The 12540-nt window shown below is 35.1% G+C and overlaps 1 long non-coding RNA gene across 1 annotated transcript; it reads right to left on the bottom strand.

The window, feature by feature from the left end:
• Positions 1 to 627: 627 nt before the first annotated feature.
• On the bottom strand, positions 628 to 4221 carry LOC309397035. The gene is made up of 4 exons (XR_014176196.1): positions 4053 to 4221; positions 3582 to 3605; positions 2240 to 2255; positions 628 to 867 (listed from the first exon to the last, which is right to left on the bottom strand). It is a non-coding gene; the product is annotated as an uncharacterized lncRNA (long non-coding RNA).
• Between the last annotated feature and the right edge of the window lie 8319 nt (positions 4222 to 12540).

The raw sequence follows: 12540 nt of genomic DNA, 5'->3' as shown, positions 1-12540 counted from the left end.
AACCGTGTGTATAAGAGTCATGCTGGTATCCACATCTGAGGGGAATTTTCCAAAAATGGTTGCCCTTCAGGATCTTTGAGACCATACAATGCCCAATATCGCAATGTATCATAGTTGAATGATAAGAAACATGACAGTCTGTTGTTGAATGCTGACCCTACTATCTGTGCCTGGACTTGTGGCCATTTCACTTAATGTTATTTACTGAAGCTCTCATGGGTCAATGAACCAGAAGCTTGTTTCATGCGCAGGACAATGTACCATCATTCCTTTCCAGTTCAGTCTCATTAGGTTTTCCTTCTTGCTCTCTCCTATTTCTTTTTCTTCTGTTTAAATGATTAAAAGTCCCTTCAGTTAAGGGAGTTCGATTCTTGTGGACATGTAATTTCCATGGCACTGATACCTTTTGACGTGTTTTAAACTTCTCTTCTGGGGTTTCCAAAAGTCCACTGTCGAAGTTTAATCAGGTCCATTTATCTCATGCGCAGCTGATGTGCCATTCCCCAAAGCTGGGTTAGGCTGAATGTTCATCTCATCGTTCAATGTTATTATTTTTTTAACCAGAACATTATTTTTGGTGTTTTTTTAAAAAACAAAACAACAACAAAGAAACGGTTTTAGTGCAAATGCATTTTTTTTTATTTTAGCAAAGCTTCTGCCATCCTCCAGAATAGCAAAGGGCAATTCTCACTGCCCACTGCCTTCTGTTACAAAGGTAGGAAAATCAAACTTTCAAAATTTATGTCTAAATTACACTACGAAGATTTGTGAACTTCATTCTTAATTAAGGTTGGGGTGGCAGGGTAGAAAGCGGTGTGCGGGCAGTCCTTGGAAACCTGATTCAGCCGCCTGTGTATATCCGATCCGCTAAACAAACAAGTAAAATAACAAACAATTATCAAGATTTCCAGTCTCAATTTGTAGACATATATTAGCTTTCTGTAGATCCAGATATCCCACCTTTGTTTAATGGTTTTTAGGGTAGTGACGAAGATTTTATTGTAAGAAATACAAATAGATATAATGGCTCTCCCCCCCCCACTCCTTTTATTTAGAAGTAATATAAAGATGCTAAGTATTGGAGGCATAATGTGTCTTTTGTTTTAAAGAATGCAGATAATCTTGCTACAATTATTAAGCCATGCTAGATCTACAGTCAGTACATTCTCTAGAAAGTGCAAAGAAATTCTTGGTTCAAAAACTGCATGCAGAAAACATGGTACCCATGGAATTTAATGTGTACTTTAAGAGTGCATGTAAAGGGAACCCCATCAAAAGTACGTGACTAACAGAACTGTGCAAACAGAAATGAATGTAAATCTTTCTTCCTTTTTTATAAAGCAAAGAAACATCCAAACTACTGTAGAAATTGGACTGAATATATTGAAACTGGTAAAACTGTCCATCATTGTGTTCATTCCTATTCTGAATGCAGGTTCTTTGGAACAAGGATAAGGCAGGTTATCAAGGTTTTTCAGGAGAATTTAGCTTGCCATTTGGATGCCTGCTACAAGAACATTAGTCTGATAAAACCACAGGCTTTTCGTATACTCCATAATGGTATTTGGACATATTACACTTTTGCTGAATGAAGACATGTTAGTATCTGAATGAGATACAAACCCAAAAACCCCCGGATATCCTGAGCCTACTTGATGATATCCTGAACCATGATGTCTGACATTTTGGGAACAATGTCATGCCAAGCCCTCAGAATTAGAACCCCAAATATCTAACATTTCTGGAAATAATAGGCATAGCACAGCATGCCCTTATAAAAGGAATAGGTGGGTGAGGAAGAGACAGCAGCATTCGTAAACAACAGATGTTTAAGGAGGTAATTTCAAGAAGCAGAGGTTGAATTTGTACAGAACAAACTGGATTACTTGTCACCTAGAATATCTTTATGGATTGATATTTCGGGGGAACTCAAAAGACTTGAACTATTTATGATTCGATGTTGGATAGCCATCTGTCTGAAACGGTATACGGTTTCCTGCCTAGGCAGGAGGTTGGACTAGAAGACCTCCAAGGTCCCTTCCAATTCTACTATTGTATTGTATTGTATTATTGATTCACTGTAATGTGTGAATCCAAATCATGGCTTCTTTCAGGAACAAGTTTAACATGTGCAGTGAATACAATCCTGACATAGTGGTTAGCCAGGCTAAGTTCCTTTCTAAAGAGGACTATTCATATTTGTTTTTTAGCTAGTTAATTGTTAATTAGAAATACTCACCGTATCAATTTCAATTCTAAAATAGAATAAAATAACAGTTATGTTCCATCTAGTACATTACTGGATGGCTAATAGTTTACTGAAGTTGTCTACTTAAGATTATTCAAATAGCTTACTGCTGAATAGGTTGTTAAGTAAACAGTTTACTAAATAGGTTACTAATAATCAACAGTAATCAAAGCTCATGCATTACATTCTTTTTCCTTGCATAATTCACAATGGTCGCAATCTGAGTTGAAAAGCCAGGAAAAGGTGAAAGAATTGGGGTGTAGGTAATGTTTATTTAGTTTGTTTTTATTCTGCCACCATACTCAATCATTGCCAGGTCATCATTTGTACCATTTCCATAGTTCTCATTGGAAATCAAAAGAATTTAATTATTATTATTATTATTTTTAGAAAAGTTCTTCCTTGACTTGACTCTGGGTTTTGAAGGACTGTGCTTTATTTCCCCCGGAGTTCCTCCCCCAGCCATGGCAAGTCCTGATTGGCTTCCTACATTCCATTCTGCTCAAATCAAGGGACTCCTTTCTCAATTGTGGTTATCCATTACTCAGCCATCTGAGTATGAGGTTGGAACAAAGTAAAGGATGACAGTGAACCATTCTTATATTTCCGAAACCTTCTCCTGTTCTTTCACTCTATGGGAAATCCCAGTTTCCTCCAGAAACAAAACAATTTTCTCTTTCAGGGTCCCCTATTAGAAATATTACATTTTCTGCCAGATAGCTGAAAGGTTGCATAATTTTTAGGTGGAAATGGGTTTAGAACCTGTAGAGTGAACACTCTTGGCTGCAATCAAACATTTTTAGACAGGTCCGTTAAAGATTGAATTGTTGCATTTATTGAAAATACAATGGTTGGTTAGGTTTATCTATGGTAGTTTTTCTTAATGGGATGGAGAAATTTAACACATATTGCAAAGCCAGTTTTTTTTTTTGTTTCTGGATGATACAATAGATTGTTTGAAGCTATGAAACAGGCTAATGAGTTTATTAGTTTGATGTTATGGTTAGCAATATCAATAGCACTTAGACTTATATACTGCTTCATGGTGCTTTACAGCCTTCTCTAAGAAGTTTACTGAGTCAGCAAATTTCCCCCAACAATTTGGGTACTCATTTTACCCACCTCAAGGGAATGGAAGGCTGAGTCAACCTTGAGCCTGGTGAAATTTGAACTGCCAAATTGCATGCAGCCAGCAATCAGCAGAAGCAGCCTGCAGTACTGCACTCTAACCACTGTGCCACCAAGGTTATGAGCAAAAATCCCAACTCCATTATTCAAAGAAATAACACTTCCTTTTAAACCATATCCTTGAAAAATTAATAGTAAAACTTACGTTTCCTGGAAAACTAGGAGCAAGCTGGAATAAAATGTGTGAAATTATTGTTTTGTTTCAAAGGTTTAACAAACGATATGAATAACTTTTCTGGAACATCTGACTACTAGCAAGACTTGATACATTGTTTACATAGCAGGTATGAGTGAAAATGGCGAATATAGTCCCTAAATTAAACAAACAAATTAAAAAACCCACTTTTTACATGCTCTTTTTCCTTTTTTGATGCATAAAAGAACCATAAGTACTCTGTGTATAGCTTATATAAAGCACACAGAGAACTTCTTCAAAGCAATCTTATGTGTGTAAGGCAAAGCGTGTTTAAATATGCTGCAGGCTAAACATGAAAGAAGCAGGTTAATATGTGCAGTGAACACAACCCTGAATAGTTGTTAGCCAAACACATGTCCTTCATCTAGAGGATTGTTCATATGTGGTATTTATTTAGTAAATTGTTAATTAGACACTCACTTTTTCTTTGTTCTCGTTGGAAAACTAAAATGGAAAAAAGAAATAGTTAGTTGCCTTATATCTTACTGAATGAGTAATGGGTTACTGGATCTATAGATTACTGTGGTTATTGATATTTCAGGAACTCAAACCACTTGATCTATTTATAGTTCACTGTAATACATGAATCTTTCACAGAGCTAGTTTAGCATGTTCACTGAACATCACACTGACCCAGTTGTTAGCCAAACCGATGCCCTTCATAAAGAGGGATATTCCCATTTGATGTTTATTTAGTTAAATGTTAACAAGACACACTCACCGTATTGACCGCTTGCATCTAAATTGGAAAAACAGAAATAGTTATTTTCCTTCTTATGGGTTACTCATTGTGCAACAGATTATTGGATCTATAATTTATTGAGGTTATTGATATTTCAGGGAAACCCAAAGCACTTGATCTATTTATGGTTTGTTCTGGAACGTAAATCCAGAGCATGCCTTCTTTCAGGAAGCATGTTTAGCATATGTGGTGAACACAATCCCAACATAGTTTTTAACCAAAGCAAGGTCCTTCATAAAGTGGACAGTTCATATTTGGTGTTTATTTAGCAATAGTAATAGCACTTAGACTTATATACTGCTTTACAGTGCTTTACAGCCCTCTCTAAGCAGTTTACAAAGTCAGCATATTGCCCCCAACAATTTGGGTCCTCATTTTAAACCCCCCCCCCCCCAAGGATAGAATGATGAGTCAACTTTGTGCTGGTGAGATTTGAACTGCCAAATTGCAGGCAGCCAGCAATCAGCACAAGTAGCCTGCAGTACTGCATTCTAACCACTATGCCACTGTGGCTCAATAACATATTTGGTCATTTATTAACCAGAGAAACTCACTTGTGTGGCCAATGTCCCCTAAAAAAGAAAAATGAAATTGTTATTTTCTTTCTTTTAGGTTACTGAGTGGGTAATAGGTTATTGGATCTACAAATTACTGTGGCTATTGAAGTAGGTTATTCGAGGTTCATCAACAGACATAAAATAAACATGGGAAGTAAAATATGAAGTTTTTTTTAAAGAATGGAGCTGCTATCCAAAATGAACAAAAGAAAAAAAAGTCCAAATCAAGAATCCAACATGACTCCAGGACACTGCAACCATCCTAAATACAAGGACCCAAATCTGGGTCTCATGATTGTGGTGATTCTGTGAATGATTGTGAGTGAGAGCATTGATTGTAAGTCACATTTTTGGTGCCATTGCAACCTTCAACAATCATTAAAACAATAGTTGTAAGTCAAGAACTATCTGCAGTCATCCACAAAATCTTAACACAAGTTTGCAGTTCTCTTAAATCAAAATAGTTTTTACCTTCTGCCTTCTCCCAAGGACTCCCCGTGGGAATGGGGTGAATAATACATCCTGCCAGAGGATAACTTGTAATTTCAACCATGTAGGACAGGTTGTAAAGAGCCCCTATCTGCAAGTGGCAGAATTATGCCACCATTCTCAGTCTTTGTGATGACCTAGGGTGGTTTTTCCAATAAATCATTTGGTGCCTTTCCCAAAATGTAATAAATTAGCTGAAAATCATTAAGGAATAAATGATTCCTTCTGATAACATTGGAGAGTTGAGCAATTCCTTCAATACACACTCTTAACTCATCAAGCTCTTACGTTGTCTACACCCATCAGGGTAACCACACTATGATTCTAGTGACTGCTGTTTTTTATGATGTCTTTTCCAGTATGAGGGGATGTGGTCACTGACTGTGGGGAGTAATAGAACAGGTAGGCCTAAATTCTTTGAATGGGGTGTGGTAAGAAGGGGGCTTGTTTGTTGGAATGAAGGGCTCTCAGTTAAGGAGCTTATTTGATCTAAAGTTCTACTGATATAAATCATATCTCTCTTTGCATGTATGTGTAAAATGGGGGGGGGGAGTTAAGAACTGCACTGGGCACATTAATTATCTTCATTAAGAGATGCATTTTGAGCATTAATTCCCTCAGGCCAAATAGCATTCTTATCTAACAGAAGATTTCTAAATTTATGTAGGACTTCAAATAATCCTCATTCGGGATTTTTGACTAATACTTCCTAAACTAAAGATTTCTCTCTTTTTGATGCATAACACACCATAACTGATCAGCATATTTATTTTATCAAGCATTGGAGAACCATTTCAAAGGGATGCTGATTATCCTAGGTGTGTAAGGCAAAACATTCACACTCTGGTGTCAGTTCAGAAACATATCGTAGGCTAATGTAATAAAAGTTAAACTTTCTAGTCTGCCTCTAGATGAGATGGGAAGCAAAGAAATATAATAAATAAATAATAAATAAATAAAATGACACATGAGAATGATTATTTAATTTCAAAATGAAAATTCAGGTATATCTGTTACACTCCCAAAATATTCTGGTAAATTGCACATTTTCTAAATAAGTAGAAGATTAGCAATACTCACGGCATCTTCGGTCTTGGTCTAAATTGAATAATAAAATAGTACAGTTATTCCTCCATGCAGTTGTTTCTTTATCTTTGAGTCATCCCCAAAAACATAACATTGCTTTGCAGATCTTTTAAACCGAAGCAGTTTGACAAGGTCCCTTTTGTTCTTATTTAAGGACATGCACGGTGAACAAAATCCTGGGGTGATATAGAGAGCTATTCCCATTTGGAATTAACATCATTAATTGGTAAATAGACACACTCAACTCTTTATTTCCTAAAGTAGAAGACAGAAATAGTTATATTTCTTCCAATAGGTTACTGGATGGATAATAAATCACCAGATCTATAGGTTACTGAGGTTACTGAAGTAGGTTGCTCAAATTTTATCAGAAGCAAAAAGTGAACACAGAAAGACAATTGGAAATGAACAAAATGAGCTGCTATCCAAAATTATGAAAAGAAAAATAAGCTATTGCATGTTTATTCTCTAACTTGAGACGTACAAACTAATTGATAAATTATTTAAGCAGTTGGAGAAGCCCGAGGTTGCTATGAATATCAAGTATCTCCTGGCAAGGAGATTCCAGTGAGTAATAAACATCTATAGATAATAGCAATATAAGGGACAGATATATCTATCAAATAATCAGAATTCAAAATCCTTCCCCTCCACTTTTGCAGGATTATTAATCCAATTATACATGCAAACATTAGGAAACTATGATGAAATTATACAAAGTAAAAAATATACATAAAACACAAAGGTTTTTCTTAATCTTTGCTCCTACTTAAATATCTTTTATTTTATTGATTTACACTATACTTGATGACTGTGTCATCCAACAATTAGTAGTCTATCACGCATTTACCACAAGAGTCTTTCAAACACATTACAACATCTCTTGTGGCTGCCATGGTGCAGTGTATTACTTTAACCTATGAAATTGGTCATTGTGTTTATCATTTAAACACATGGGACAATGTGTCCTTTGGGATAATGACACAATTAGTTATGATCAGAAATCTCAGCTCAGACATTCAAAGAAAGGACCCTCCCTTTTGGATAGTACCATTGCAAAATTAATAATGAAACTTACAATGGAGTGAGCACACGATACTATCTGTAATAAATAAAAAAAATAGAATTATTCTTTTGTTTAAAAAGGTTAACAAAGGACATTGATATTTCCGATGATGCATTGGTATACTAGGATGTAGAAATCAACATCAGGGTGATTCCAGGAATAGGGAAGTTAGTCAAAAAGTTAGATTAACAATTTCCTATTGGTGTCCACTAAGATACCCCATTGGGAAATCTTTTTTGACAGTTTCTTTCTTTTTTTCATTTTTATTGTTGTTTTGACTCACCTGCAGACTTTCCTTGCACACAAAACTATATATGTTTCAATGTGTGTCAAAAGGAGAGGTTGTTTCGAGGAAGGCATTAAAATACATTTTTTATTCCTTTCACATTAACCCTATCTTTCAACTGTAGGAGAAAATATTGGGTAGTCTAAGACTAATCAGATAGGTTCACCTTCTATAAGGATATAATGCTGCAGAAAAGATGTTTAGAGATGCAGAGGGTTTTGCCATAGAACTTCACCCAACTTTTAAAAGAATCTCAAGTAAAGAATTAGCAGCCATATTGATTCAGTGGACAAAGCTAAGTTAGTGTTAGTTTGAATGTTGATTTGGTTTTCTGATTATTATCTATCTCTGCACATGCAACCTCTTTCATTTATATTGTAATTCATTGTATTATTTGTCCTGCCCTGTGAGTTATTAGCAGAAGTCTCCAATACTCACGGCAGCTATTTCAGGAACCTAAATTGAACAACAAAAGAGTACAGTTATTCCTCATGGAATTATTTCTTTACCTTTTACTCATCTATAAAAATTAACAGCTTTAACTTAAAACTCAAAACAGTTTTAACAAACTTGCAGATGTTTTAAATCATGTTTTAAAGTAGTGGTTAGCAATTTTCCTAAATTGAAAGACATATAAACATCACCCATGTTTTGGCCTCATAAAATAAACATACAGAATAATGAAAAAAACATATTATTTCATATATTCTTCTCTTCTTTATGCATGTAATGCTGTAACTGATGTGCATATTTATTTTATCATCAGTACAGTTTTTTCAAAGGAATGAAGAGCATATTTTATATATAAGGGAAACCAAACTGGGGTGTTGTTTAGAAACTTACTGTAGGTTATGGCATAATGGTTGGACACATGATAATATGTATACTTTTAAAATAAACACCCAATCATATTTGTTGCACTCCCAAAATTCGCTAATAATGTCCACAATTTCTAAGTACAAAAATGTTTTGTGATAATCACTGAGAATACCCATCCAGCTACGTTAAATAATAAAACTGTATAGTTATTCCTCCATGAAATATTTTCTTTATTTTTTGTTATCCTTAAAAATGTAACACTTCTCATCAGATCTCTCAAATCAGTCTATGGGGTGAGCAATTTTCCTAAATTAACAGATTTGTTGAATTTACTTGGTTTTTGACCAATTCTTCCCCCCAACATCTTCCATTCAATCAATAAAAGATATTTTTAAGGATTGTTATTTCACACGTATTTCTCATTTCAGTGTTTAAAATGCCATGACCTACACAGACATTTCATCAAGGGTCTAGAGAATGTTTCTAAAGCAATCTTATGTGTATAAGGGAAAGCATGTTCACACTGTCATGTTTGTTCAAAAATGTATCAAAGAAACAATCCGTATTTCTACAAGATGTTTATATAGGTAAATTTAGGAGGTTTAGTAGAGGTTCTGTTTTACATGATTAACTTGCTTGCTTGTCACCTAGGACCATGAAGGCAAAGCTATGGCATGTGTGCCAGAGGTGGCATGCAGAGCCCTCTCTGTGTGTACGTGCACCATTGCCAGCTGCTCTCCTGGTTCTGGTGCACACTTGTGCACTGGTCAGCTGGTCTTTGTGGGTGTCAGAGTGTCAGAAAATGGCCCACAACACAGCCTGAAAATGTTCTGAAAAACAGCCTGATAATGGCTTGAAAAATGGCCTGAAAATGCTCCCCTAAAGGTCCAGAAATGGTCTGAAAAATGGTCCCAAAGTGGCCTGAATACGGCCTTAAAAGTGGCTTGAAAAATGGCCTGAGAAAGGGCCCAAGAATTCTCCAAAAAGGGCCTGTAAACAGCTCCAAATGGCCTGAAAAATGCCCCCCAAATTGGCAAAAATGGCCAAAAACCAGGCATGCGCACAGTGGCCATCTGTTCTTTGGATTTCCAGCACTCCGGCGCATGCATGCACACACGTTCCAATTAGGCCATTTGGAGCCAAAAAGATTCACCATACTGACCTAGGATATCTTTATAGTTTAACATTTCAGAGGAATTCAAAGCACTTAATCTATTTATGGTTTCATTATAGTATATGAATCAAAAAAAAAAAAAAAACCTAGACACTCTGATTTGTTGTGCCGGTTTGACCTAAAATAGCAAAAAGAGAAAGTTATTTTTGTTCTCATTTGTTCCTGAGTAGGTAATAGATTACTGGCTGTTTAGATTACTGAGTAAAATGGCATAGATCACTCAAGGTTGATCAATAGGGCAAAAAATGAACAGAGAAGGAAAAAAAAGAGGGGGGAAGGACTGCTATTAAAAAAAACCATGAATTGCATGTGGATTCTCCACCTAATCTAAGGAATTACGACCAGATACATTCATACCAGGAATGAAAAACTGATAAATTCTTTAAGCAGCTGCGGAAACATAAGGATAAAACTGAGATCTGAGACAAATCAGAAAGGTTCACCTTTTATATAGATATAATGCAACAGAAAATATTCTTACAGTTGCAAAAAGTTCCATAATAGTTGTGAGTAAAAGGAGTTCCTATGTTTATCCAACATTTTAAAGAATCTCAACCAAAGGAGTCGCACCCCTATTGACACAACGTCCCATCCTAACTTAGCTTTAATGCTGATGTTTTTTTGATGCTTATCTATCTGTGCATAGACAACCTCTTTAATTGTTTTATGATTCATTTTATTACATATGGGAGCTATTAGCACAGGTTTGCAATACTCTCTTGCAATAGACCCTATATTGAACAATAAAAGAGTTATTCTTTCATGCTATATTTTTTAAAAAACATTTTAATCATCCACAATAACTTAAAATGCAGATCTCTTAAACAAGGCAGTTTGACCTGATCTCTTTTCTTCTTATTGAAATCTTCATGACAATGATTTGAACATTTCCAATCCAGCCTTATGTATTGTTTACACAGTGGATATAAATGAAAATGGTCAAGATACTCCCTAAAATAAATGTGTGAACAAATGAAAAAAAAAGTTTTCTTTTTTTTCTTTTTCTTCATCATATATAAAAGGCTATAACTGCCCTGTGTATAGCTTTTATCAAAGGTATAGAGAACTGTTAAAAAGTAATCTTAGGTGTGTAACGCAAAGCATGTTCAAGCTATTGTTTTAATTCAAAGATGTACTGTAAACTAAGGATGAAAGGAGGAGATGATGAGGCCAATTGCCCATGTCTGTATAAAATGTTTAAGCAGATCATTTCAGGAAGTACAGGTAGCATTTTTACATGATAAACTTGCTTGCCGGTACTTGGAAATACCGGAAATATCCAGGATTTCTTCATAGTATTTTTATTCCAGCAAACTCAAGACACACACCCCAACACTGGAAGTCTTTAAGAAGATGTTGGATAGCCATTTGTCTGGAACTGTATAGGGTTTTCTGCCTAGGAACTAGAGGGTTGGGGGTTGGACTAGAAGACCTCCAAGGTCCCTTCCAACTTTACTATTGTATTGTATTGTATTGTAATCACTTGATTATTTACTGTTCACTGTAGTAATCATCTCCTCCTTTCATCCTTAGTTTACAGTACATCTTTGAATTAACACAATAGCTTGAACATGCTTTGCTTTACACACTTATTACAGGAAGCAAGCTTAACATGCACAATGGATATAATCCTGACACAATTGATAGCCAAACCGATACTTTTTGTATAGAATATACTGTTCATATTTGGCTTTATTTAATTAATTAGTAATTAGAGACATTCATCTTCTGAATCTGAAGCAGGTAAAATAATAATAAAACAAGAGAAATGAATACAATCAGAGAAATGAAAACAACAGAAGCTGAATACAATCCTGATGTAGTTGCCAACAAAATCCATGTCCTTCATATAGAATGGTGTTTATATTTGGTCTTTATTAAATTAAGTAGAGACACTCACCTGATTTCCTAAGACCTACGCAAAGAAAGAATAAAAAGAAAGTGTTATTCTGTTCTTATAGGTCACTGATTGGGTAATACATTATTAGATCTGTACATGATTGAGGTTGGATAACTCAAAGTTAATGAACAAAGGGAAAAAAGTGAACACAGAAAGAAAAATTGGAAAAAAAGAGTGCTTCAAATCATGAAAACAAAAAATAAATTATTGTATGTGTATTCTCCATTTAATCTAAGGAGATATAATTTGATAAATCCATATCAGGGTCAAATAATTGATAATTTTTTTAAAGCAGCTTGGGAAAGCCAAGGATGCTGCATTGGTCAAATTTCTCTCGAATAGATTCCAGTGGCAGTAGATATCTATAGGTTATAGCAATGAAAAGAATAGATAGATGTATCTGTTAAATAATCTGATTTCAAAAAATATTCCTTCCATCTTTGCATGATTGTTAATCCAATTTACATGCAAGTATTAGAGACTACTGAGGAAACTACCCTAAATAAAAAATTAAATATAAAACAGGAGGGTTCTTTTTAAACTTATGCTCCTTATTAAATCCCTTTTATTTATTGATTTTCACTATGTTTGATGGTTGTGTTATCCAGCAAGTTAGTAGTCTGCCAGGGATTTCTGCAAGTCCATAAAACACTCTTGTGGCAACTAATGAGGTATTGTGTGCCTTGTTTCAACTTAAGAAATGGGTTATTGTGTTTATAACTTTAAATTGCATGATAAAAATGCATCCTTTGGGATAAGGCTGGATTTAGTTATGAGCAGAACTCCCCA

This window comes from Natrix helvetica (genome assembly GCF_964273705.1).
Source record: "Natrix helvetica genome assembly, chromosome: 9".
In the NCBI taxonomy this organism is placed as follows: Eukaryota; Metazoa; Chordata; class Lepidosauria; order Squamata; family Natricidae; genus Natrix; species Natrix helvetica.
Note: the sequence above shows the minus strand (reverse complement) of the source record. Positions and strands in the feature narration are given on the sequence as shown.